We start from the raw sequence: 27,492 nt of genomic DNA on the forward strand, positions 1-27,492 counted from the left end.
GAGAGGGGATGCCTTCTTTGGTCATTTTTCTGAAATGGTGATTGTGCTCAGGAGAAAAAAAGAGGAAGCATTTGGGTTTTCTGCCTGGGATGAACTCACTGAATGCCACACCAGGCAAGAGAGAATTTGGGTGAGGAGGTGGTGCTTTTCACTGATATCTGTGCTGTTCTGTGACAGCTCTGAGAGGCACAGCTGCATGGCAGGCACTGCAATATCCAGGGGATAAATGCCACTGGATTCTGGCTTTTTATTTAATGAAGAATTTTACTGAATTTTTTTTTTTACTATGTAGAAGGAGCAGTAAACTTTTGAGGAGGCAACACATTGATCCTCATAGGACTCTCATCCCTCATTGAGAGAGAATTTATCTCTCAGGTTCACTTATTTGCTTGTAGATAACACCTGTCTTCTCTTATCTTTCAGTTCTGTCTTCCTCTGGAACTGCCTGCTCTTAGAGCAGGCTTCTTAGTACCAAACCCTAATTGAGTGAAATTATTACCCACTGCAGAGAAAGTGACTCACTAGGTAAAACATCCCCCTGGAAAATGCATCGAGCTGTGTTCATGGGTCAGAGCTGCTGCTCAGAGAAGTTCCTGCCAGGATGCCCCATGGATGGCTGTGAATTTTGGAGCTGCCCCGAAGTGATCAGCTTATATCCTCTCAGATTTAATTGGGTTATGGGGTGACTTCTGATCCCTGATCCCCAGGGAAGGAGCCACAAAGATTGCAGTGTCTGCAGCAATCTCATCTGTCCACGGCCACAGTCAGGGAGAGAAGAATGGCTGCTTAATCAGACACACAATCTAAAAATGTCACATTATTATTTATGAAGTGTTTAATAATCACACCACAATCATTGGACGCAGTGAGGTGGAAAAAGAAAATGTAATTTTTTCAGATAATATATTTGAATTCTGTTATTTGGGGAGAAAAAAAAACCCTAAGTAAATTATTTCTTTTAATTTGATGAATACAGTTTGTGCTAGTCCTGCAACAACGCCTCATTTATGTGTGGATGAGAAGTCCCAGGCAGCTGGGACAGTCTGGAATTTAGCAGTTTGTACCATCCTGATGTGCCTTCCTGCTGCCCATGTGCTCCTTTCCCTTGCTGTTGGAAAACACTGCAAACTTTGTTCTGCAATGCACCTTGTCCCTGAGAAGCAGCACACTGGGAAGGTCAAACCTGGCTGGGATGTCAATACTAGCAAAAATCCAAAACTTTACATAAAGGCTTTTTCAGCTGGGATAAAGAAAGAGCTCTACCACAGAAAAAACATTTCTTTATCTGTCCCAAGGGTGGCTGGAGAGCAAAGTGGAGAGATGTGGGTCTAGGAGCTGGATGGGTGCAAGGAGCATTCCTGCTGTGGGCATGGATTTCTGTGATGCTGGAGAACATGACTTGTCTCACAGGAAAGGCAAGCAGACCACTCACTGGGCATGCTGGGGGAGAAAAGGGAATAGAGTGCTTCTTTTCAGACAGAAATTAACCTGAAAAAATGAATTGGTGTAGTCTGTAATTATTAGACAAATACGTTTGGTTTTGTCTGTATGTTTCATCTATTTTTTTTCTGCTACTGTATTTCCCCTTTTTGACCAGGGAAGTATTTTCCAGAAGAGAGCTAAGCTCAAAAATACAAACCCTTCTCCTCTCTTGCTGTTTCACATCCTTCTGTCCAGACTGGCCTTGCCTTTACTGGTGTCTTGCTTCATTTCCCCATTTTCAGAGCCCTGCTCATGTTTGCAGTAGGATCCTCTGAGGAGCTGAGCAGTTCCATGTCCTGCTGCAGGAGCAGGGAGCTCAGAGCACTTCATCCCTTCAAGGCTGACACCTTTTGCTGCCTCCTGGATTGTGTGCCAGCATGATCAGCAATCCAACAGCCGAGGGGATGGCAGAGCCCAGGCATGCTGTGCTGCTCAGGAATTCCTGCTCCCTCTGTTGGCTGCCTGGCTCTGGAGCCATGGAGGGAAAATAGAAATGTTATTAGGTTATGTCAGGCAGAAACAATTTCTCCACTTCTAATTGCTGGCTGACCAGCAAGCCAAGTTTGAAGGTGACTATAAAAATAATTTTTTTGCCTGAAGAGGACTCCCAAGCTGCTTCTGAATTTGTTGATAAGTCAGGGAATTAGACCTTGGCTCATTTAAATGCTTCAACCTGAGTCGTGTGTCTCTGTGGGAGGAGCAGTGTGAAGCTCAAGTCTGTGCAAACTCGAGCTTCAGAGCACCTCCAGCACATCCCTGGGAAAAGAACCTTCAGTGATGTGTGATGTGGGATGGGGAGGAGGACAGCCCTGTCCCAAACAGGCCTGTATTCCATATAACTCCTGTGCATCATATCATCTCTGCTGATTAACACAGTGCAATCAACAGTTTAATATGTTACCACTAAATACGTTAATTATATTATTCCTTTCTGACACTGCAATCACTAGATTTTTATGCTTTGATGCTAAATCTAGTAAAATTTTAAATTGGAGTAATTAAATAATTAGCTGTAATATGTGACAAGCCAACAAAACGATTGCTGTTTTGTTATTCTTGTGGTGACAATGTTGCTTCTGTTTGTGTTCAGGCCTTGAAAGGAGTTTACAGTCAGAAATACCATCGTACTTCAGCCCTGAGATCTCTGCCAGAGTCAATTTAGACTGCGGGAAGTAATTTGTATTGTCTCGAGCTCCCACAATAGCTCTCCATGCTTTCATGACTTCTCTGTCTTTAAGATATACTTCACCACCCCTCTCTCCTTAAGAATTATTCCTACACTTTTCCAAAGCTCTCCTGTCCCTAATGGCTTTTCCCTCTCCGTTTAACCTTACACTTCAGTGCACTTGTTTAGGCTTTTATCTTTGGTTCAGGGCTCTGACTGCCTTCTGCATGCCTTTATTTTACTTTTTTTTTTAATGTATATATATTAGTTGCCCTACACATCCCTGTGACAACCAGAATAAGAAATATCCCCATTTCTGCCTGAGGAGCTCCTCCTGGGGAAAATGGGTTGGGTGAGGTTTCACAGTGCAGCACTGGCAACTTGAAATATATAAAACTGGACAGCTCTGCAAGAGAAATAGATCTATCAGTGCTGTGTTATGATATGCTCAGGAATCAAATATCACTTTAGAGGTGCAGAAAGATTGGCAGCACAGGCTTGGGTTCTTCTTCTCTTTCATTTTGCCTTTTTATCACTTCTTCCACTCCCTGTGGTTCTCCCTCTCATGTTTATTCTTGTGACCACTTGTTCCTCGAGCAGCACACAACATGCCTGGGATGTCACTGGTTGCACCAATTATAATTACAATATTTTATAAATCTTTTGGGGTGCATGGTGATTTTTAAGTGGACAACAGGGCAAGGTCCTGCTAATGAGGATGTGAGGTTTTAAAGGAGCCTTTCTTTTCTTGTCTGTTTGTTAATTTTAATGCCAGCCTGGATTTCCTATAGGTTAACAGGAGGAAATTCTGCTTTTGTACATTATTCAGGACCCTCAGGTGGGTAGGGTCCTCCTGGACCACAGGATTTGCCCTTCCTGTACATATTCTCCTTCTTCCAGCAGCTTCTTCCAAACCCAAGAGCAGCAGTGATGTGTTTTGCAGCCCCACCGAGTGTGAGGAGAGGTGACAAGATTTTCCTATAAATATGACTCTAATCACACAAATGTGCAAACCCCTTAGGAGGGATCCAGGTGAATTTCACACTCTGTGATAGGTTTTCGTTGTTGTTTCATTTTCTTGTCCTTTTTTTTTTATCCTCCCCCTAATTTTTTACATCGCTGCAATTTCTGAGCTGCACCTCACCTTTTTTTCTTGCAGACAGCTCAGGCTACATCCCCAGAAACACAAAAAAGGATCTAAATTAAATACTTCACAGCAATGCAGCACTTTACAGCCTTGAATTGACTATCAGTCCTCACATTCTCTCTCTTGGCCAGCAGTTTAAAAATAGGCTGTCTCCTCTAAACTAAGTGGAAAACAAAGCAAAAGAGCCAGGTTATCTCTAGATGCCCAGTAGCACCATCAAGTTTAGTGGGTTTACATCAGGGGTTAACTTGGTGTAGAGATATCCTGGTTTTTTAAAAAATAAGCCTGCAATTTTCCTCTCATCCTATCTATGCTTTTATTTGGTGGGCAGTAATGACATCCATACCCCTGTTAAACACAAAACTGCCGAGCTTTTTGCTGTTGTTATTTTTTGAACACTGCATATATTCCTAATTTCAAGCATTTTACATCATCTGTACGTGTCTGGCATCACTGCTCCCTGAGATGCTGCTTGCTGGGATATGAATTTTGTTAGCTTCCCTGGGGAAAATTCATTCTCTCACTTGTTTTAACTTCTTGTCTTAATCTTGAAAAGGAGCAGGAGGGAGTAACCTTGCAAAGTAAGATTGATATTTAAGAGGGGAAAAAAAAGGTAATTGTTGAGCAGGTATTTTTTATATATATGAGAAGCTCTATTTTAAAATGTTAGAAATTTGAGTATAGAGACATTCAAATGGATTTTTAGCAAGATTAGTGGAAACCCAAAAAGAACACTGTAAGGATAATTAAGGCACTTTGCTACTCACTCCTTAGGCATTGGGTAGGCTTGGCTCTGGTACAGCAGGAGTTGGATATCATTGCAGGGGGAGGGCTGGAAAGTAACTTACACCAGGTGAGGTCTGATGAGATGTAACTTAAATAGGTGCCTTTTAGGCTACATTACAATAGCTCTACCTTTCAGCCCAGCGCAGCAGCCTGCTTGCAAAGCAGTGGGATTTATTGTCCGTCACCTCCGGTGCTATTTATATGGGTAATTTAATTTAACACCAGCAGGAGACTCCAAATAACTCTCCCCAGCATGGCAAGAACAATAACCTCGAGTGCATATTCACACAATGTTTCTGACCTGCAGGGCTGGCCAGGTTTGGGAGGGGATGTGCTTTGCTCTGTGTGGAGGAGGACTGAAGGCAGATATGCCCTCTTTGTGTTTTATTTAAGGGTTTTCCTAATCCTCCTTTCTCAGAGCTGGATCTCCAGGGTTCATCCTGTCCCTGTCATTTCTTCCTCCTCTATCTTGCTGTTTTTGTGTTATATTAAACTGCACAAATCACATCTGTCTCTATGTCCAGGCCTATATTTTGGATTTATTTATTTTTTGACAATACACAAATCCAGTTTGTGGATTCAGGAGCAGAGTGTGTGCCTCTTAGGGGACAGGGACATGGTGGGTACTGGCTGGGAAATTGGGAATTGCATCTCTCACCTTGCTCTTCAGGCTGTGTTTGGGGTGCTGGCCCCTCTTGTTTTGGCTCCCATGACATCAAACCCCCATGGAAATGCCAGTTCCACCCAGTTCCATCCCTCCCTTTGCAATATGGTGCCTGTCTGTGTCGGGAGAGGATTTACAGGCTTGTGGAAAGGTGCCACATGCTTCCTCGGCGCTGAACAGAAATCAGGGAGCACTAATTAGGGCTGTGGTGTTGGCAGGGGGATCTAGGTGTCAGGAAAAGAAAGCTCTGCAGAAATCCGGCCATCCTTCAAGTGTATTCGTCAATATGTGGGGAGCAGGAGGAAGAGTAATTCCACATTTAGAGAACAGCACACGGATTTCGGCGCCGGGCTCCCGTGAAAGATGCAACCTTCCAAACCGAGCTGGGGCTGAATACATCATTTAACTTTATCTCACAGTGCAGCTGCCTCGTGTGATTCCAAATGTCACCAAGTTTGGGGAGATTTCTGGAAGTGGATGTGCTCAGAGTGTCTTTGGCTGCCTTTATTAATGGAACCAGAGAGGGAACAACTGGAGACAAATGGTTCTGCTTGGCTCATGGGATATATTGACGCTGGTATTTCATCCTTCAGATATTATTGGCTGGAGCAGAAGTTTTCTGAGCTGGGTACCAGTTTAATTTAGTGGATTTGCATGGCTGGGGGAAGCTGGTGGCCTTGTCTGCAAATTTGGTGGCAAAAATTTGATGATGCTCTGCCTGTGCCTGCTGGTGTTACTCCTCACCTCTATTTCCTCACAGCACTAAACCCTCCTTTATTTTGGCTCCCTTCCAACAGGGCAGCGACAAGAGAAGCCAATTCCCTGCATCAGCTCCACTGCCCAGGCCTGAGCAAGTCCAACCCCAGCATTTTGCACTGACTGCATCCCATGAAAACCCTCTGTTGCATCCTGCCAGATACTGCTGCTCTTGACACTGCTGCTCCACAGTAGCTGAGTCCTGGCAAATCCTGGAGGCTTTCCCACCCCTCACTCAGGGTGCTGATGGCTGAAGAAACATGCTGAGCTTTTTTGGCATCTGTGTTTAATTTGCACTCAATTAGTCACTTCCCCCACCCCCACACTTTATTTATAATATTTTTTTTCCACAAGTCATGGAAAGGTTGTAGCCAAAAGCGATGACAGATGATTCACAGACATCCCTCTCTCCTGCTTTATACTCCCAAGAACTTTGGGAACCAGAAAGCAAAGTAATTTTTGGACTAATGCAACAGCTCCTGCTGGGGCTGTGTAGCAATCAATTATTGGCCTCTCCCTTCTCCTTGCCTTTGGAGGCTCTGGCACCTGCCCATTATGATTAATACAGGCATTGCAGGTAATACTGAGCACATTGGAAGGTTTCCACGAGCCAAAGGCCATTTCACAGGCTGTTAGGGGAAATAAGGGCATTGCAATTTCATAAAATGCATGGAGAGCTGGCCCTAGAGGAAGACACACCACCCTCCTTTGAGAGAGCACCCCAGAAAGGCAAAGCTTTATTTTCCCAGAGCCTTTTAGTGCCTGCTTAAGTTCTTGAGCTGTTACAGAAAATAGGAGCATTTGGGCCCTATCAGTGTAATAGCTAATAATGGCCTCACAGTTTACTTATCTTCCCAGGAACCCTTTAATATACCCAGTCATTTTCTAACAGATGGGAAACAGGCATGGAGGAAACCTAAGCAGCTGGTCCAAGGTCGTCAGGGAAGGCTGTGGCAGAGCCAGGGCTGAGCCCAAGTCTGCAGATCCTGAGCCAGATCTGTGCCCAGTGACATCCTCGCCTGGGGAGCATGGGGAAATAACACACAGAGAGCCCTGTCCTGGGCTGTACTCAGCCTCATCAGCTGGCAGAGGCTCTCAGATTGCTGCTGGGGGCTGAGGCTGAGCTGCCCTGAGGGATGCTGCAGCCTGACCCGGAGCTGGGGTCTCAGGAGGAGGAACTTCATGAGGGGTAAGCCAGGATTTTGCCTTGTGCAGCAGCATCTGTGCTGGAGACCTGAAGGAGCTGCTCCTCTTGCAGAATGCAGATGTGTAGATATGTCTGTCTCTCTAAACCTGCCTCCCCCTGCAGCTGGAGAGGTTCAGCTCAGTGCCAAGGGCTTTCCCCCTGTTACTGAGCCCATCCCGCCCAGACTTGTGATGCTCCCAGTCGATTCCTGTTTATACAGCATTTCCATGTTCATTTTTGTTTGGTGCCTCTCACAGTGAGATGCAGCAAGGTGTTTGTACAAACACCTCCAGGGAAAAGAGAGGGACCTCCTGCTTTGCCCTGTGGCTCACTGATAGCCTGGAACACCTCACAGAGGGGATAGTCCCTCCTGAGCTCCCCAGCACCTCCTCTGGGAGCCCCCAGACCCAAGAAGTGGCATTTTCAAATCTGTCAGGCTGTTTTAAAGAGGGCCATGTCTTTTTTTAAAAACGCTTCAGGGAAACAGATGCTTGAGTTGTTCTTTAATCTAGAAGGTAACTGCTAATTAGTTTTGTATACAGCATAAGCCTTCGCTCCACATGGCATATTTTGTGTCAGCGAAGGATCCCTATCAGGGACTTTATCTGTTTGCTGTCCTCCCCCGGCACTCAGGAAAGAAATGGAGTTTCCATCATCAACCCTGCCTTTCCACTTTCATCCCTTCCCTCTTAAAAATCAAACCATGCCTCCTTTGTGGCTAAAATGGGGTTTTTGGAGGAGGGGAGCAGCCCCTTCCACTCTCTCTCCATGCAGCCTGCACGGATTCCACGTGTGTGCCGTGGTGGCATGGCAGGTTTTTTTCCTTTCAGCAGGGCCCCTCTGCCACATGGGGATTGCCCATATGTGGGAGGAATACAGTGCATGGCCCATTTGAAGTCGTCTTTATAAATATTCAATTCCCCTTGACGCAACGGGCAACACAGCAAAGCAGCCCCTCATGGTCTTGCATGCCAATAATTTGCAGATTAAAACTCCTCCAATGTGCATCTCCACAATGGGGCCTGCCTTATCTGGAATGGGCCTGTGAAACTATTGTGGTGATAATCTGGGGATTAAGAGACTTTAATAAAAAGCTTTGACATGACAGGTCATAGCCGCTCTGGAGGAAAAAAAATTAAAAAAAAAAAAATCTGTTACTCCCGAATGGTTTAATCCTGTGTGAGCCAAGATCCTCCCTCTCTGAGGGTGCTGGGGGGATTCAGAGGAGCTCAGCACCTTGCTCCAGGAGCTCTCGGTCCCCCAGGACAGGGTTAATTGCCTCCTGAGCCTGCTGTCCTCACTCTGCCCTCTACAGCCACCCTGGGGGGACTCTGGTGCCTTTCCAGAGCTTTTCTTAAAATCCACCCCTCCAGGGCTGCTCCTGCCCCTTACCCTTGGCTGCAGAGGGTCCATGCTGTTCCCATCCTCTTGCCATGGCCAAACCCATGCTCCTGGAGCTGTGTTTTGAGGAGGACTCCCAGTTCAGGACCCCACACAGAGCCTGTGCCACCCACATTAATTACATTTGGGTTTCTCACGGAAATACCAGGCTGCAGCACTCCTCATCCAGCACTTGTCTCTAAACAAACTGTTAATATTTTAAGTGTCTTTCATGAGCCTGAGTCTAATTAATTAAAGGTTTATGAAAAACAATTAGGTTTTGATAGGGATCACCTTCTCTGGAGTCCCATGTCTGCTCTGAAAAAAGAGAGGGGTTAGAAAGGCTCAGGTTGAAATTTAGAACTGCAGTGAATAAGAGAATACACAAATCCCACATGGATTGGGGAAATTAGGACATTTGGTGCCAGATTGTCTGACTAATTAGATTTCTATCAAGTCCTCAGGGACTGGCTGATGCAGCATTTTAATTTAAAGCTGCAGCAGTAGCAGCAGCAGCTTTTTTCCTTCTTCTCATGCTCTTTCTATCAAATGGTCTGTGTTTTCCACCAGCAATCACTTCCTTTTCTAATGCTGGACCTCTGCAAAGACCAAACCTTGGTCTGTGTTTTGCAGAACAGGTCTGCTTTGCTGAAACCCAACACTCTGCTGGGTTTTGTGTGAATGAGAAAACTCTGAGTGCTTGCAGAGGGATTTTCCCATTACATGGAGCATGGCATTCCTTGACAGACACGTGGGATAAACTCATACAGGAAAAAAGCTGAGGTGCCTCAGAGTTACCCAGCTCATCAGTGAGATTTTATAATTGAGAGCATCTTAAAAATTGTTTTATTGAATAGAAATAGAAAAGCAGAGCAAAAGAAATGTTCCACCATGCTGCTCTCTGAACACTTTACCAGGCACCAGGAGCTTTGCATTCTGGATGAAATAATGGTAATTTCTTGGGGTCAGTTCATTTCCATCCCAAACCACCTGAAATGAAGATCAATGCTCAACAGATGCTCCCTGCAGGGAGAGCAGGGTGGCACCTCTTTCAATTATATTCATTTAAAATACGATGATGCAATTATTCTGCAGCCAGAGAGGGGCTGGAAAACACAGCAGGTTGGTGGAAAAGCCCAAATCCAAGGTCCCTGTCCCTGAATTATATCACTGATTCAGGTGCCTAATTTCGAGCAGGTGTCTAACTTTTAACTCTGTGAAGGTACAGGGACTGAATTTGGGCTTAATGTGTATAGAGCAAAGCACAAATCATCAAATTGTCAAATTCCTACTTAGTAGGCACCTAAATTTAGCGTTAATTGCTCCAAAATTAGTTAGCATTATTGAAATAGAATAAGTGGGGTTTTCTTAAAGCCATTTCTTACTTGACAGTATGAGATTGCAAATATTCCTGTGCCCTATTTAATGAAAAATTATTATGCTATTATTGCTATTTTATATGATGGATACATAATTAACAATGTCTGTAGAATCATTTCTTCTCCCATTTTGCTCTACTTCTTCCAGATTATTTTATCAAAAAAAAAAAAAAAAAAAAAAAGAACTAAAAAAGATAATGGAATTATATCTTATGCTTCAATGAAACTGAAAACTATTATTCCTCTCGATAACCAAACCCAGCAAAATCAACCATTCCAGTGAATATTAGACACAAAAAGTACATTTTAGATGTATTATGAATCCGCTGCTAAGTCTTTAACTCATTGCTTTGTGAAGAGAAGTTCAGCAGTGGAGGGAGCTCAAATGAAATCACAGCCTCTGAAGACATTGAATTTCCCAGCGTTCACTGATTGAAAGCAGGCCTGTAACATTATTGAAATGGTTTCACTTAACCTCATTTCCCCGTTATTATTTTGTTATGCTTTTTGGGGAAGGTTATACAATACTTATTTACTCCTGCCAGTGATCCCTGGATGCTGAAAGTGATTTAAGCCCACTGTGCTCCAGCCAGATGCAGGAGGCAACAGGAGCAAGTTGGGACCAAAGTCTCATTTGTGGTCTGATCATTTCAATTTACAAGCCATGTGCTAAAGAGGGAAAAGGCCAACTCTTGCTGTAAAAGCATGAAGAGCCCCAGTGATGGATGAGATCCAACTGAACTGGGTAATAAAGAAACAGAACAAAAAGGACATTCCAAGCCCTCGAGTGCCCAGAGCTGCTGGACTCTGAAAGATGCCATAAGCATCAAATGAGTTTGAGTTCCTGTGAAAATGTAACTCTTATTTGGGGTGCTAAGAGGGATCTTGGATCTCCTGAAAAGCTGAAGAGCCTGGCTTCTCACACCCAAATCCGTGGACCCATAAAGTGCTGCTAAAATTTTGTGCTGGTGCTTTTTCACCCTTGAAATGTCAGAAGAGATAGAAAATGCAGAATGATGATTATAAAACATAATTTCAGCAAGCTGCTTCTGGACAGAGATAGTTTTTCCCCTCATTGTTTCCTTCTTCACCCAACAGATAAATATAACAATTTCCAAGCTATTTGGATCAACTAGAAATTAATTTTCTTTCTTGTCCTTTTCACCAAAAGAAAAACAACAGAACAATCCAGCGTTTTGCATTGATGATGCTGTTTCATTTCCCTTACTTCCATTTTAAATCCCATTTTATTTTCAAATTAAGACAAGGCACATCCAGAGAATTTCTCTCATTGGAAGGTAGTCATTGGAAATGGGAAGGAGAGATGTGCAGTTTGTGTTTCTGTATTGTGGAACCAAGCTGACGTGTCTGCCTGAGGTATTGGTTTGAAAATTATCAAAATGTGATCATTTTGACTTTTCTTAAATACAATTCCAGCATTTAACTCTGCATTATACCTGTGAAAATTTGTCCGTGGCTCCACCAGAACTAATAAAGTTTTAAAAATGAACCTGTTACTTGAAAATGCATTTATTTTGGTTTGCAATGTGCATACTGTGAAAAAATTGTCATGAGTGACCATGATAAATGTTATTCATATCATTCTGTGAATAACAATCTGATGAACAACTTGAGGATTGCTTCCCAACCATAACCCAACAAATCTAGCCAGAAGTTTTGAAGAAAAGGCCAAAAAGTCTTGTTTCAGCAGTTTCCAGATATGAATAGTTTTGTTTCTAATTCAAGCATTTCCAGGATTTATCCATCTCTCCTGATTTTGAGCAGGATGAGTAACCTGGGACAATTATTAGAGGGAGTGGCACAAGTCCTGCATAGGTCCTGTCCAAATCACACCAGGACAGATTTAGATTGCCTATTAAGGAAAAGTTCTTCACCAAAAAGGTTGTCCAGCCCTGGCACAGCTGCCCAGGGCAGTGGTGGAGTCACCATCCCTGGGGGGATTTAAAAGCCCTGTGGATGTGGCACTTGGGGACAGGGGGTAGTGTTGGGCTTGGCAGTGCTGGGGGAATGGTTGGACTCAATGATCTTAGAGGGCTTTTCCAACCTAAACGATTCCATGATTCTATGATTCTAATTAGTCTCATTTGCTGACACACAAGCCTTTAATTGCAAGTTGAATAATTAGACATATCTGCATATGCAAATGAATAGGGTTATACTATGTCACTCAACATGATTTCTCTGGAGACAAATAGCTCTCTATATTTCAGGAGAGAATATGATATATTAATTTACTTAGACAAATAACTTTATTTAGAACGAGCCGCTCTCATGTTTGTTTATATAAAGCAATAAGAGAAGAAATAGGAGAGATTTTATGTGGAAGGAAACAGCTGGAAGATACTAATTTATGAGGGGGAAATCCTTGCAAACCGTAATGCTTCTGTGCAGTGAGAGATGGGAGTAGGGAAACTTCTCCGGGCAGGAAGCTGCTTTTGGGGGGTCGGGAGGGAGCTGTGGGCTCACTGGGACCATCGCTGCCATCCCGAGCATCCCAACCTCCCCGGAATTCCTGCATCCCCTTGCTGTGCTGGCGGAGGGGATGCTGGAAGTGCCGGGCTTGTTGTTCCCCATCCCGATGGCTCTGCCCTCCTCCGCGGGCGTGCGGGAGAACCCGAGCCGGGCAGCACCGAGGGAGGATGCTGCACCCCGGGGATGCTCACCCGCGTTGGGCTCGGGCTCGGGCCAGCGCTCGCCGGGGCACACTGGCCAATTCCCACCGCGCTCCTGACGCTCCGTGTAGGAGCAGAACGAGGGGAAATCCCTGGCTGGGCATTTGGGGGGCTTGGGAAAACCGCACGGCTTTTCTAAGGGGGGGAGCAGCGGCGGCGCAGCGAGTAGAGCACGTGGGAGCGGTGATGGCATTTGGAAGCAGGGATATTTGGAGGCGGCGACATTGGGAGCGGGGATGTTTGGAGGCGGTGATGCTGGGAGCGGGGATGTTCGCCAGCGGGGATGTTTCCATGCCTGTCCCGGCCCGTTGTTAAGGTAAACCCCGACCAGGATGGAAATGTGCTTCCCCAATAAGGCGGAGCGGGACCGGGCTGGGATGGGGCTGCCTGCCCGCCCCGGCGCTGCTCGCTCGGCACTGCCCTGGCGGCGGGGATCCCATGGAGCCGGGATGGGACACTCCGGTCCTCTCTGTCCCCTTGTCCCCCCGAGCGCCGCTCCGCCCGCGCCGTTACCGCGGCAACCGGGGCGGTGCAGGGCCGCGCGGCGCCGGCAGAGGGCAGCACTCGATCGGGCCTGCCCGGGGCTGCGGAGAGGGGATGGGATGGGAGATAGGATGGGATGGGATATGGGATGGAATGGGATAATGGGATGGAATGGGATGGGATGGGTTGGGATTATGGGATGGGATACAGGGATGGGATTATGGGATGGGATGGGATAACGGAATGGGATGGGATGGGATGGGATAACGGAATGGGATGGGATGGGATGGGATAGGATAGGATGGGATAATGGGATGGGATGGGGTGGGATAATCGGATGGGATGGGATGGGATTGGGGTGATGAGATAACAGGATGGGACGGGATAATGGGATGGGATGGGGATGGGATGCAGATGGGATGGATGCGGGATAGGGATGGAAAGGGGGTAGGATAGGGATGGGATGGGGATGGGGATGGGGATAGGGATGTGGATGGGATGGGATGGGATGGGATGGGATGGATGTGGGATAGGGATGGGGTAGGTGAGGGATATGAATAGGATAGGTATGGGATAGATAAGAATGGTGTGAGATAAGAATGGTGTGGGATAAGAATGGTGTGGGTGTGCAATGAATAGGGGATGAATATGGGATGAATGCAGGAAACGGATGGGATGAGTACGGGATGGGTTCAGGCAGGGTGCAGCACACCCTGCGTCAATGCCAGAAATGTGACTCCCTCCTCTCCCACCAGCACCCAGCATCCTGTCCCAGCTGCCTTGCCAAGGAATTGCCCTGCCAGCTTCTGCCAGCTCCATCTGCACCCACACCCCACTCGTGTCACCCCGGGGCAGGGGGAGGCTCTGTCCCACATCAGGATCAGCCCTGTGTCTCTGCATGCTGTGGTCACAACAGTGGAAGGACCATCATTTGGGGTTGGCTGACTGCGTTTTCCCGTGTTATCCATGCAGCAAGGCAGGGGTTATGAACAAGATTCCCATTCAGGACTCATATCCCCAGCAGGATGCCTAAATCGTGTTCAGGATTTCTGAAACTATCCTGAGTCATTGACTTGGCAGGATCTGATGATGCAACTTGTATCTCATAATTTCTGAACTTCCTCTTCCATCCTCATTTTGAACTTTTAGTTCAGGCATCACTGCCTTAATTGAGGCATGGAGGTATCCACCATGGGAAGCTCAGAAAAAGATTAGTGTCCTCCTCCCCTGTCCCTCTGCCCACCTGAGGGAATGGTCACATCTACTATCAGCACAAATCAAAAGTGAAATTACTGTGAGTTACTCAAAAGTGCTCCTGGGTAAACTGGATGTTGGTTAACTCCCACTTTATTAGTGGAACACAGCTATGAGCTAAGGGAAATTGCAGTAAACATCTACATTCTTGATGCAGACTGATAAAACACCCTTAATGCTCTACAAACAGCACTTCTTTAATGCAAAAAATCTTGTGGTATAAGAAAAATGAGGAAAATGGCTCATAAGGCACCCAGACCTCTGTGCCATTTTTAAAAGCAAATTGCCAGACAGCCTCACTAAGGTGCTGTGTCATGTCTCAGAATTTAAGGATTCCCACAACCAAAAACCTCCTGAAACCCTTAAAGATATTTTGTGCGTGTTGGTGCTGCAGGAGTTAACCAGTGGAGAGGGTGGAATCTGCATAAGGCTGATTTGGGGAAAAAAAAATAATGAAATGCAGCTTAGCTGAGTCTGAGTGGGATTTGGGGAATGACATTTCTGAAGGGAAACCTGTCCTAGATCGGAGCTGCTGTGCTGAGGAAGGGGCATCTTGCTGGAGGCTGGTGAGGCTCTAATTCACACCCAGAAACATCCCTCCACGAGACACAGGTTATTTATCACTTCCCAGATTGGAGCTTTCCCCCCACAGGGGTGCAGGAGGGTGATGGGTGGCCCTTGGGGCTGCCCATGGGTGTTGACAGCCTGTTCTGACCACAACATGGCCTTGTGTGGAGCCACCCGCCCCAAGGCTACACCAAAGCTGGATTAATTTGCTCAGGATGAGCCTTTCCCCACTGTATTATTATTGCTGTTATTGTCATAATAATTATTACTGAATATTTCTACACGCAACATCTGTGAGCTGCATCCAGCCCCAGTCTGTTCAGTAAAAGAAGCTTCATGTGGCTGATCCCTTGCCTTGCTCCAGAATCCATTTCCTATGGGGTGGATGTGTGCTGGGAGCCATCCTGCCTTGCTCCCCTGCTTCAGGGGCCAGAGGGGTCTTGGGATGCCTGAGAACTATTGCAAATTCCTCTGTGTGCCTCTGAGATGATGAAATCCTGCAGGTGCATTTCTGCCACCCTCCCTGGGACAGCTCAGTGCCATGTTCATGCTGTGACACCCAGAGTCCTTACAGGCTTCCCTGCTGTGCCTGGGGTGTGTCCCTGCAAGTATTTCCATGTGCACACACCCAATTATGGTATTTTTTGCAAAGGTGATGTCACAGTGTCAGGATGCTTTGCTAAAACCCATCAAGTTGTCATTCCCATTAATGCCTTCCTAATCCCAGTGTCTCGGTGAAGGGTGATCAGACCACACTTTGGCCATGGAAAAGCCATGGAGCTCCTTTCCCTGATTCCTGGTTTTATTCTCCCTACACAGGTGCAGCATTTTAAGGCAGGTTGCAGCTCAGCATCACCCTCTTGATTCTCTCTAACCATTTCTTTGCCTCGTGGCAACACAGAGCTTTCACAGCACAAACAAGTCCAAGGAATAGATGGATTTCCTCGCTATGAAATAAGTAAAGCAGATGATTGAATAAAGTTTCATTTCCCTGCCTGGTTCAGCAGCTCTCTCTTGCTCTATTACATTCCCTAACTTGCCTCATCAACTCTCTTACCCAGCTCTGTGACTCCCTGAGTGGGTGATGCTCTTGGGTTTCCTCTGCACTTGAAATCCTGGCCAGACCCTTTCACACAGGGCCAAATGCTGCTCTCAATTCCTGGGGTTAATCCAGAGTAAATCCCTGGGATTATTGGGATTTAACCCTGTGCTGGCTGAGCACTGTGTGCAGCCCTGGCTGGTGGTGTTGCTTGGGGTCTACAGGAGCCACAGGCTGGGTGAAGAGGTGCCCCCAGTAAAGACCAATGAACCACCCCAAGCTCCACAGGCAGTGGCAGGGCAACCACCTCCTGATGGAGGAGACCCACCCAAAATCACCCAGAGTCATCTTCCTTAACAAAAACCATCTCTTCTTCCAACTTCCACATCTTTCCTCCCTCCCTGCCTGCCCTGAGAGGTTTCTGTACAGTTTATCAGGATTTATTTTATTTTCATTCTCTTTGGTATTCTCCCCTGAGCACACAACATCCACAATGGGGGTTTGGGCAGCTGTGCCCATCCCATGCAGGGTATTCCCTGCTCTCCCCTGCCCTCCTGGGGTGGAAGCACAGGGTTTTGTTCCAGTGGTTTTCTCTTGGGAGCCTGGATGAAATATTCAGGGCCTTTGTTTGAGCAAGCCCATGTGGGGTTGGTTTTTCTACCTGATGGGTATTTTTTTGGCCTGACGTGAACAAGAGGAAGTTCTGCCTCCGTGGGACCTGGGCAAGGAGCTCATCCTTCCTCTGACTGTGCATTTTCCTGAAACTCTTTTCATGCCCATCATCCCCCAGGATGCTGTGGCTCCAGATGGGTGCTGCAGGATGAAGTGTGGGGTGAGGATGACTCTGTTCCTGCCAGCCTTGGACAGTGAGGTGCTTTGGGCTCACTCACCCCCAGCCTTGTGCACATCCTGCCAAGCTGCTTCCCTCTGTTTGCATCCCCATCCCATCCTTCCCAGTCAGACACCTCAAGGAGTGAATCCCTTTAGCTCTCCCCATGTGCATCCCAGGAGAAACACTCACCTCTCACTCCCCAAAACCCCCTCCAGCTCCTCCACCACTATTCCCCCCTCACCAGCAGAGCCTTTCCCCCTGGAGCAGCAGCAAAAGAGAGCAGCGAGCCCCAAAGACGTGTCATTGTGCTAAGTGCTTTCAAACCTTGCAGGATGTCACTGTGTCACAATTTCAGTTCATTAGGTGGCGCAGGGAAGACGCCGTGACATCAAAGCGCTGCTTTTCCCTATAGAAACGGGAGCAGCTCTTTTGATCTCAGCCCCCAGTATCCCCCCCAGATTAATATTTACTTGTACAACCCAAACCTACGGGGATCCTGCGCTTGATTCTGCCATATGTTCTGGGGCGCTTTTCCTTGCTTCCCTGCTTTTCTTTGGGAGGTGGTTAGTCGGCGGAGGGAGGAGCAAGCAGCAATTTTGAGATGTTTATTTATTTCCCTGCTACCCTCTGCTCCTCGGGCACAGCAGGGGAGGGCACCCAACCTATTCCGTGTCAACCAGTTGCTTTGAAGCTTGCCACGTTCAAACGCTTTTCATTTTGGGGAACCCGGCCAGCTGTTTGTTTGCTTCCCTGCTTTCTATTGATTCAAGGAGATAATCTCCCAGGCCCCACGTGCTTAATCTGCGAGCTGCTAATGTTGCATGAGATATCGAAACAGTCCCTTTGCCCCTGGATTGCTGGGATATTTATGGCTGAAAGCAGAGGTTTAGAGCGTAACGCTCATTTTTGGAGCAGCAGAGGATACGTACGTGTGGCTCAGAGCACAGACTGCTGGGGACTTTCGTGGGGATATTGCAGCTCTAATTCAGTGACAAAAGGTGGCCTTGTAGTTGGTATTACAGGAATATTTGGATATAATTTGGTTCCTGGAGAGTCAGGATTATTAGGATTTGTAACATTAGGGTTCAGGCGCTGCCAGCATCCGAGCAAGAGCAGCGGATGCTCCCTGAGAATCCAAAATGCAGGGCAGGAAATCAGGATGGGGAAAACTCAGCACAAATGTGAAACCCCAAGTTCCCCCCACCCCAAATGAGGGACCAAAGCTCAAAGCCAACTTGAGCAGGATCTGGCTCTCGCTGCGTTAGCAGCTGACAAAATGGAGTGGAAATGAATTCAATTCAGAGACATCTAATTTAATGAGAGACTCTCTAAGAATAATTTTGCCGCAGATGCTTAAAGTGATTTCAACTTGAAAAGCAGGAAAGACAGACAAGATGATAGAAAATGACTATGGAATTTATACCTTCCCCTCCTTCCTTTAAGCCCTGCACATCCTGTGCGTGTCCTGGCATGAAAGCTGCAGAAAAACCTGTGCAAGCAAAGCTGTTTCTCCTGGTTTTATTGCCCTGACACAAAGAGGTGCCCACTGAAGGTGTACAGAGCCACCTGTCCTGCACCCACAGGGACCAGTCAGGGGGCAAAATCTGCAGGTTTTTAAATGAATTTTCTTAGTGATGTTTTAAGTGCTGCTTGCAGAGTGCAAACAGGCAATATTTAAATGGTGTGCTCTGGATATCAGTCATTCACACCATCCTGGGGAGCTCTAGATGGTACTTTTGTGCCCTAAGTGCTGTTTGGGAAGGCAGATCTCAAAAGTCCTGACACAGAGACTGTCTCTGATAATAACACATGACCACTAGTCTTTTTACTTTTTTTTTCCCCCCTGCATTTTTCCTTCCTGCTGTTTAGGGGGTTTAAACAGCCTTGATATTCTGTGGCTGACAACACACCCCATATGCTATTTATCTTGTCAGAACTCTCTCCCTCTGCCCTCAGCTCCCATTTTGTTCTCATTAATAGTGATTATGAAAAATGGGGCTAAATACTTACTTTCGTATGATTTATCCAAATGTTGAACTGCGTAATTGGAGAAGCTAAGACATTATCCCTTCAGATTCTGTCAAGACTCAATTTCTGCATTCGATTTAATTTTGAGACTCATGACCCTTAACAGTACATGTATTTATTGCCTTTATGGTGGCTCGGCTGTACAATATATCTATCAATCAGAGGCAGGAAGCTGCATATTATTTATAAGGATTTCAATAGTCAGTGTTTTTTAAGAACACTTGTCCTCAGCACGCAGTTATTAACACAGAGCCCCCAGATACAACAAAATTGAAAGTCAGCTGGAAGGAATGCCCTTATAATGAAGATATTTAATAACTGGCATCAGGCTCTGATTTTCCTTTTGGTGACAGAAGTGACGCATGAGCAAAGGGAGGGGAACACTTTGTGCTGCAGAAACCTTGCCTGCCCCTTGCAGGGCTTGATCCCTTCCACTTCCCCCTGGAAATGGCTCATGTCTAAAGGCTCTGGTGTGCTGATATCTCAGATTTGGTACTGCCTTCCCGAGCTCCCTCGTTATTCCATGTGCACACACTCACACATTTGCACACACAGAGCTGCCTTGCAGGGATTTGGTGCATCTCTCTCCCTTCTCTAATCCATCATTTCCACGCCTGTTCTTCACAAATCACTTTTGCCCAGCGTTGGCCCTGATGGCAGCTGAATGCAAATGTTTCTCTGCAGCCAAGTTGTCTCCATCCTGTGGATTGTCACTGAGCATCTCAGACCAAAACCAGATCTCCTTGAGGCTTGGGAGCTGCTGTGAAGAACCCAAAGCAGCACAGAAACTCAACCCCACCACCACCAACACCACTCCACCTCCCAAATCAACCCTGACACAATGCTAAAGTTTTTAATAAAAGGAGTAATCAAGCTGCTAATATCTGCAAGCACCATTTTGAAAAAAAAGATAATAGGGCAACCATCGGGGAGTATAGTTAATGTATAAAACAATTAGTGTAGTCAGATGCTTAAGTAAGAGCCATAGTGGTAACAAAAGCATTACTGTACAGGGCAGCAGTGTACAATACAGAGGAGATTTTTATTTATGATGCCAGGATGGAACAGAAAAACTCCAAGAGGAAGCTGAGGCATTTAACTCCAAATTTTCACCAGCAGCCTCTTTCTTTGGCATGAAACTTGCTGACACACATGTGCACACACACATCTATCTGCACACAAATACGGCTTTAACTTAGTATTACTTGTAGAAATTAATATAATTATTTCAAGCACACTTATTCACTGCCAGCTAGCTGATGTCAGTGGCCATCTCCCTTTTAAATACTATATATAAAATGGTAGAAGTTTCAAATCCTAACAGCAGTAATCAGGCAGGAGAGCCTTGGTTCAAGTGGGCCTTTTAAACAAAAGCTTCCCAGCTCCATTTTTGATAAGGATCTAACTGCTAATCTTTTATTGTGCAGCCAGCCGGAGTCTTGGGCACAGCTCTTCCCTCCTTGTGAGACTCTTGCAGGGAACAATACCAATATTGATTTTTGTTTTTAGACTCGTAACACCACAATGATTTCCCCCCACTCTATTTTCTCCAGCATTTGGTGGGTTTTGCTCTGCTTTAATTGCTACAAAGCTCTCCTGTTTTCTGTTGTTAGCACTAAATCCGTGGTCTGTTCTCTGCCACACAGCAGTGTTTGGGACATTTTATTGTCTCTTTAATCCCAAATCTTCTGCTGTGCATCTTACCCTGCAAGGAGGCAAAACTGCCTGGAGAACCCCAAAGCACAGAGGAAAAACATGAAGGATATAAAGAAAAAGGCTGGCTGGGATGTCCTGGTTAAATATCTGTGGATCAGGAGCTGTTTGCTAGGAGAGAGGTGCTGAGAAGGAATTTTGCTGGGTTTAATTTAAAGAAGAATTAAGAGTGGAAGTGCCTAAAATGGCTTAACTGGAGTGCTTTAAGTTTATTCAGAAAAGTTTCTGTCTATGCAGCCAATATTGCAACCAATAATTTTTTTATCAAACCCCTCCTTTTAGAAATCCCAATTTTCTATTAATGAAATCTTTTTCCCCTGTAGTGAACACAGTTCCATTTTTTAATGTGTACAAGACATTTTAGCTCTTTCCCTACCTTCAATTTCAAAAAGTTAAAAGTCAAAATTCAAAATACTTTTATCAACTTTAATAACAACATTATCACTCTAGTTTTGGGTTTATGCTATAATCTGCATATTAGTAGAACTCAAAGCCAGCAAAACTGTATCTCCATTTAAATAAATGAAGAGATTGATCTACTGTGCAATTCCTTCTGGCTGGATTGTGGATGGAGCAAAGACAATAGCAATACTCAGGTCATCAAGCACTTTGCATTAAAACTTGGTTTCACATTGTTCCAAATTTTGACTACTTTTAACTCAAATTTTAAAGAGAAAAAATGCACTCATTTCTAAGAATAAAATCAATGAAAATCAGAAAGCTTTGTACAGTAAATAATTATTTTCTGGAGCTTGTTTCACAGCACTTTCTGGGTATTTTCCCCTCTCATGGGGATTTGAAAAGGGCTGTGTCCTCTTACCCATGAACTTTGCATTTATCCATTCCTCCAGTGCTCTCTGGCTCCTGTGGGAAATCTCTTTAATGCTGGAAATCCTGAGGTTAACTAGTTACAATTGGTTTTTATTTATTAAAAGCATTCGCTGGTCTTGAGGCTGAGCAAGGATGGGTTTCTCCTCCAGGAGACCCAGGAATTTACCTGGGGGAACAAAATCAACCAAGCCCAGAGGATCCCATCCATTCCTGGGTGAATCCCCAGGTCCCCTTTGATGCACCAGGGATGCAGGAGACCTCATCCCCTCCTCCAGTGTCCTTCACTGCACTGACCAGCAAGTCCTGCTTGTTATTATTAACGTTTTTTTTAGTAAAAAAATTCTATCGTTTGCCTTTTTTATGGCCAGACAGTCACCTGTCAGCATCAATTACGGGAGTTAATATTGACGCCCTCTTAAAAGAGGTTTAAATATTAAAGTGAAAAGGGACTTGCTCTGGGCTCCATCTCTTTGTGGTGCTCGTCAATAAAACCTGAACTTGCAGAGCAGTTGTCACAGCGATTTTTTGTGTCTCGCGCTGACGCGACGCCCGAGCGGCAAATGTCGCCGGAATTTTTCAAATGAGCAAACTGCACTTATTAATTATGGTAATAATGACGACTCCACAGAGCTGCTCCGAGGGAGACAATAGCTGGAACTTGCTCCCTGCAAAAGGGGCAGCACAGGAGCCATTGCCTTTGTCGTGCTTAGAGGATTTAATGTAGGGGAAAAAAAAAAATCATCCTCTGCTACTGGGGAACAACCATTCCCACACATAAACCCAAACCCTCAATATGCATATCTTTATTTTAACCACCACGGTATTTATTGATTTTCCCTGCAATTATGCAGTGCTGTATTTATTTGCAGCAGGGCTCTGCTGTGCCATATATTAAACCTCCCTTCCTCCAGTGGTGGCTCTTTAGAAAAATGCTTCTGATTTCCCCTCAGAGTATGAGGTCAATAGGCCATAACTTATGATTTTGAACCTATAGCCAGACCTAATTTATGGATCATTTCTGGTTTCTTGTGTTTAACTGTTTCTGGGAGAGGGTTTCATCAGGGAGAGGGAATGGATCCATGTGCACAGCTGAGATCCAGACCTATGGACTGTAGGAAAGCTCAGGGCAATGCTATAGCTAATTCAGACCTGCTGCTCTATAAATTATGTATAGTTCCTCTGAAAAATGTTTGTATTTCCTAATATAGCCCTAGATTATCTCACTAAAACAAGGGAAATATTGTTAAGAAAGCCAATTCTCACGTATTGTAAATTAATTTTCATTTGCTAAGCACAGAATGCATTTAATTCTCAAACTTTGTTTATCAGGCTAATATTGACCAAATATAGATTTGTTTTCCTGACTCCACAACTTTGGCAATATTTGCCATGGGCATAAGGTGCAGGTTTTACATTAGAATATGTAAACATTAAAAAGAAATAATCTCCTGCTCTCTGTCACCATCAGGTTTGCCACCAGGGTGGTGGCAGGGTCACAAAGGGGTGGCTGAAGTGGGGTTCACACACTGTTTGCTCTGAGTCCAGCTGGCCCAGCGAGCTCAGGAAAGGGCTGATCCCCAATTCCAGCAGGGTTTGGATCAGGCACAGAGAAAGCTGGGTGTGTAAATGTGGCCAGCACAGGCTGCAGGTACAGAGGGGAGCACTGGGAGCTGTCCAGGCTGGGGCTGTGGCTCGCTGCATGCATCAGTTCCTTTCTGACTTAACTGCCTGAGCAGCTCCTGGGAGAGATCCCCTTGTGCTTTCCATCACCAAAACCATCTGCTAGAGCTGTGCCTGGAATCGCCTGGTCCTCTGGAGGCAGCAGGGGGAGAAGGAGAAAAAGAAAAAAAAAAAAGAAAAAAAAAAAGGCAAAGTGAAATTCTTCCCTGGAAAGAAGTAAAAATAAATAATTAAATAAATAAGAGATTTAACCCATTCGCTCCTGAATGAAGTTATTTTTTGTTGTGCAGCCCCAGCAGAGGTCAGGCAGGGGCTGGGCTGGATCCATCCCTCAAGAGCTCACTGATGGTACCGGGTGCCCGGAGGTTTGCCAGGTGCCTGGAGGGCGTAGGGAACATGCCAGGGAACAAATAAGTGGTGGAGTCAAAAGCTCCTGATGAGGCTCGGATGTGAAGCAGTGCCAGGAGCACTCAGCAGCAGCTCTGCAGCCTCGGCTGCGTCAGCACCGAGCTTGCCATGAACCCTCAGCTCTGCACAGCCTGGGAGCTCAGGAAAGCCGGCAGGAAAAATGCCCTGGGAAGGGCAGGCTGAGCGCTGAGCTGCTCCTCTCACATGGAGTGACTCTGGGATGCTCATGGCCTCGGCAGGCTCTGACCCCACAGCAGCACCCAGGCACTGCAGGGTGACTTGGAAACCAACCCACAGCCTTTAATTCTGGATTTATGGCTGCTACTGATCCTAAGCTAACCTTTGGCCATTACGGTGCCTGAATGCAACTTTGGGGATTAATAAATGGGAAAAGCCGAGACCTTAACTGTCAGGGATATAGTAGATGTGCCCGGCACTAAAACCAACAGCCATAAACCATGGAGGAATTCAGGTCACCTAAAGGAAAAGCAGCTTCCTGCTGGATAGGGTTAACAGCATCCAGCCCCAGTGCCAAGAGACACAGCCATGGCTCCAGGCTCCACTGTCTGCCTTGCAGGAGCCCAAGGAGTTAAACCCAAGCAAACCTCCTCATGCATTTTATGTCACAACTCCCCCCTTTTTTTTTGTCTGTGTGTGTGTGTGACCAAGCCAAGTTCTTTTTTAGCTCTACCCTTTTGAAAACTGCTGGTTACAGATAAATTAAAATGCCAGAACTGAAATTGCCCACGTTAGCCCCTAAGGGAGCCTGCACTGTCATCTTTCATTAGATGCTGATAGACCAAAAGCCCAAGGCAAAGTGAAAGCTGGTTCCTAAGAAAGGGCTGGGAGCCAGGAGCTGCATCTCTCTGCTGTAATCTTGCATCTCTGTCCTTTTAAGTTTAAGCTGAGCAATGCTTTCTTGGACATGTCTGTTTTCATACTGCAAATTTCAGTCTTAAAATCAACAGCAAATATGAACAGGGTAATCCACAGAGTCCTAAATTGTCAAGACAAGCCAGTGCATTTTCTCAGAGCAATCTGATGGTTTTGTCTGGTGTCAGCCCTTACATCCTCCAGTGCAGCTGATATGTTTGGACGGTTTAATAAAGAGCTGTTTAAAAATGTGACTATTATTCTTTTAAAAAAAAAATAAAATCACAGAATCTTTCAGTTACAAAGGTGGGATTTTCCCCATGCTTCTCCAATCCCTCTGCAGGAGGGGTGGTGTCTTGGTGGGCTTTGTGAGGTGCAAGACAGAGGTGAAATGGTCTAGTCTGAAAAAACGCAAAGCCTAAAATTATGCCTGCACAAGGAGCTTAATAAACCATAAAGGCCAGTGGCTTTCCAGCATCCTTTCACTTTGTGTTTGCATTAGAGATGTGCTGTGACTTAGAAAAATGGGGCTTGTCCTGGGTGTGCACAGGCACTGGGCAGTGGGCAGGAGCCTCTGAAAGGAGCCACAGCCCAAATCCAATCCCTTAGGAGCAACTCCAACTGCATTTTGCTGTATTGCCTGAAAGATAAAAGCTTCCTTATTTTCCCAGGAGCAGTGAGTGGGCAAGGAGGCTCTTGGACATCACCCCTACAAAATCCTGGTGAGGAAATCAGGCTGGGAAGCCACACTGGGATGTTTGGCTGTAACCTTTGGATGTCAGGCCACCATGAGGTTCAATAGCAGGTGGCTGAATATGGTGTCTTTTAAGGTATGCAAAAGTGTTGAAAGCCTGGAGAAGCCAGCCCAGTTGGTTTTGCTCATCTGTCGCTCTAGGCAGTGAAATAATTTACTCCATTTCCATCCACCTTCTCCTCTTTATTTGTATTGAGTTATGATGGGGAAACGAGCCGCCTTAGATGTTGCTTACTTTCCTGGAGTCAGCAAAGCTTTAGTTTTCAGACCATTATATCTCTGTGCTCCTAATCTCAGTGGGCTTTTTTTTTTCCCTAGCTGCTCCTGAATTAATTTTTATTCTGTGTATACAACACAAAGCAAACATCCACCCAGCAAAGTCCAGCTTTTCTCTCTGCGGCAAGCAGGACACTTCACCGCGTGACACCCGCAGTTGATTGAGTGGAGGAAACCAGGACACAAAGTAAAGAAAACTGCAAAATATATTGTTCCTGAAGTTATTGGGCAAGGCCGTGGGGAATGAGTTTCCATTGCACTACAACTCCAGGGGAGGTAATAATAATGAGCTGCACTTAGCAAAAATAAATACCTGTGACAGCTCGGTGGAGGTGCACAGGGCTTGAGCTGCCACGCTGTGTCAGCTCTGTTAGCTGGACCCCTCGGGATCATCAAGAGAGGAGGAAAATTTTGGCTTTATTTCCGAGGAGTTTCTGCTATATCTGGGTACTTCAGTGGAAGGCATTGTGGTAGAGATGATATGAGAGATCTTAGCAAGGGCAAACTTCCTTGCAATGCAATAATTTGGCATTTTAAGAATAAAATTTTAATTATAAATTTTTTATTATAAATTTTCAATTATAGATTTTCAATGATAAATTTTCAATTATAGATTTTCTTTCATCCCAAAGAGTTGCTTCCAATATGCAATGAGGGAGGTGCTTCCATGGGTTTCATCAACATCACTGCCACTGCTCTGCCTGCCCAATTTCACTCCTTCTCACTTTCAAAATACGTGTGTACTCATATGCTGCAGATGAAACCTGTTGCCAGGGGCTCTCATTTGGGATAAAGCAGGAGGTTAATTTTGCACATATGATCCAAATAAAATCAGGAGAGTAAAAAGAAGCAGATTAGACTTTGGGTCTCGTTATGGTCATTTCTCCTGACTCTGGATAATTTTTGTCTTCATCTGGAGGGGTGGTGAAGGGTGTTTGTGCACCCAGAAAGCCTTTGGGATGCCCAGCAAGGATGCAGACCCATTCCCTAGCCTGGAAAGGTCATGGAATGAAAGCAGCCAAGCCTCCAGCATTTCCAACAGCAGCCTGAGATGGTGCATGTCAGGGTGCAGAGTTGGGTGCTCTAAAGAACCTCCTTTGGCCACGGAACAAAACTCTGGTGTTGCCAGAAGGGCAAATTTGGTCTAAAATCAGAAATGCCACTTAGTTCCCTGACTTATAAAAGAGGGCAATCACACTCCCTTTACATGGGTATCATGCCGTTTAATTAGTAAATGATTAATTTGCTAATGATCTCCCTGGCATGGAAAGCGCTGCTGAACAGCTTCTTTTCCCAGCCATGGAAATCTGTGGCAGAAGGGAGGTACATCTGCACCTTCTCAGCCTGTTTGGTTCTTTCCCCATTCCACCACTGCTCTGCCCAGATCTGTGCCCTGGATAGATGCAGCCCATCCCTGCAGCACCTCTGCAGTGAGGCAGGGAAAGTTTTCCATGAGCTGAGCCACATCCTTGCTCTCCAGGAAGCAAAAAGAAATGTTTTCTCAGGGCTGGACAAGAGGATCAGCTCTTCTGGCAGCCCCTGTTGTGCCTTGCTCAGAGCCACCTGCAGAAGAGACGTAAAACATGTTGTTCTGCTCTGCAAACACTCAAGTGTCTCAAATTCTGTTTTATTCACAATTTCAGCAAACGAGATTATCGGTGAAAAGAGAAGGAAGCAGAAGTGAATTGCAGGCTTGCTTAGGAAAAGGGAGAGACTCATTTAAGCCAATTTCTCCAATCAAGAAGAAAGGCTGTTTGAAAAACAGATCAAAACAAGAGTGGTTTCCTTGTAGAAACCTTATCCTTATCAGAATGGCATTTTCTATAAAAAGTGCTTGAGATGGACCCTGAGAGGCTGGGGCTGATCCTCAGAGCAGTTTGTACCTTTGCAGCACATACTGCAGCATTCCCACACCCTGGTGTGGCTGTTCCTCCACGTTCCTCTGACCCCCAAGGGGTTATTTTGCTACAGAGACAGGTGAAAAACCCCAGAAAGGCTTCCCTTTTCCTCACCCTGCTGCAAAGCTGCCCTGACCAAGCTGAATCTGCTGCCTGGCCTCTGGGAGCACTGAAGGCTCCAGGCAGAGTCAGGGCTTGTGTCTGTGCTCTGCTGTGGG

At 45.7% G+C, this 27,492-nt stretch overlaps 1 long non-coding RNA gene across 1 annotated transcript; it reads left to right on the forward strand.

The window, feature by feature from the left end:
* The first annotated feature begins 12,469 nt into the window (after positions 1-12,469).
* Positions 12,470-15,945, forward strand: LOC146428610 (uncharacterized). The gene is made up of 3 exons (XR_014856002.1): positions 12,470-12,954; positions 13,877-14,057; positions 15,762-15,945. It is a non-coding gene; the product is annotated as an uncharacterized LOC146428610 (long non-coding RNA).
* Positions 15,946-27,492: the final 11,547 nt, after the last annotated feature.

The sequence above is a fragment of the Lichenostomus cassidix genome, chromosome 20 (genome assembly GCF_008360975.1).
Source record: "Lichenostomus cassidix isolate B80296 chromosome 20, HeHo_3.0, whole genome shotgun sequence".
Taxonomy (NCBI): domain Eukaryota; kingdom Metazoa; phylum Chordata; class Aves; order Passeriformes; family Meliphagidae; genus Lichenostomus; species Lichenostomus cassidix.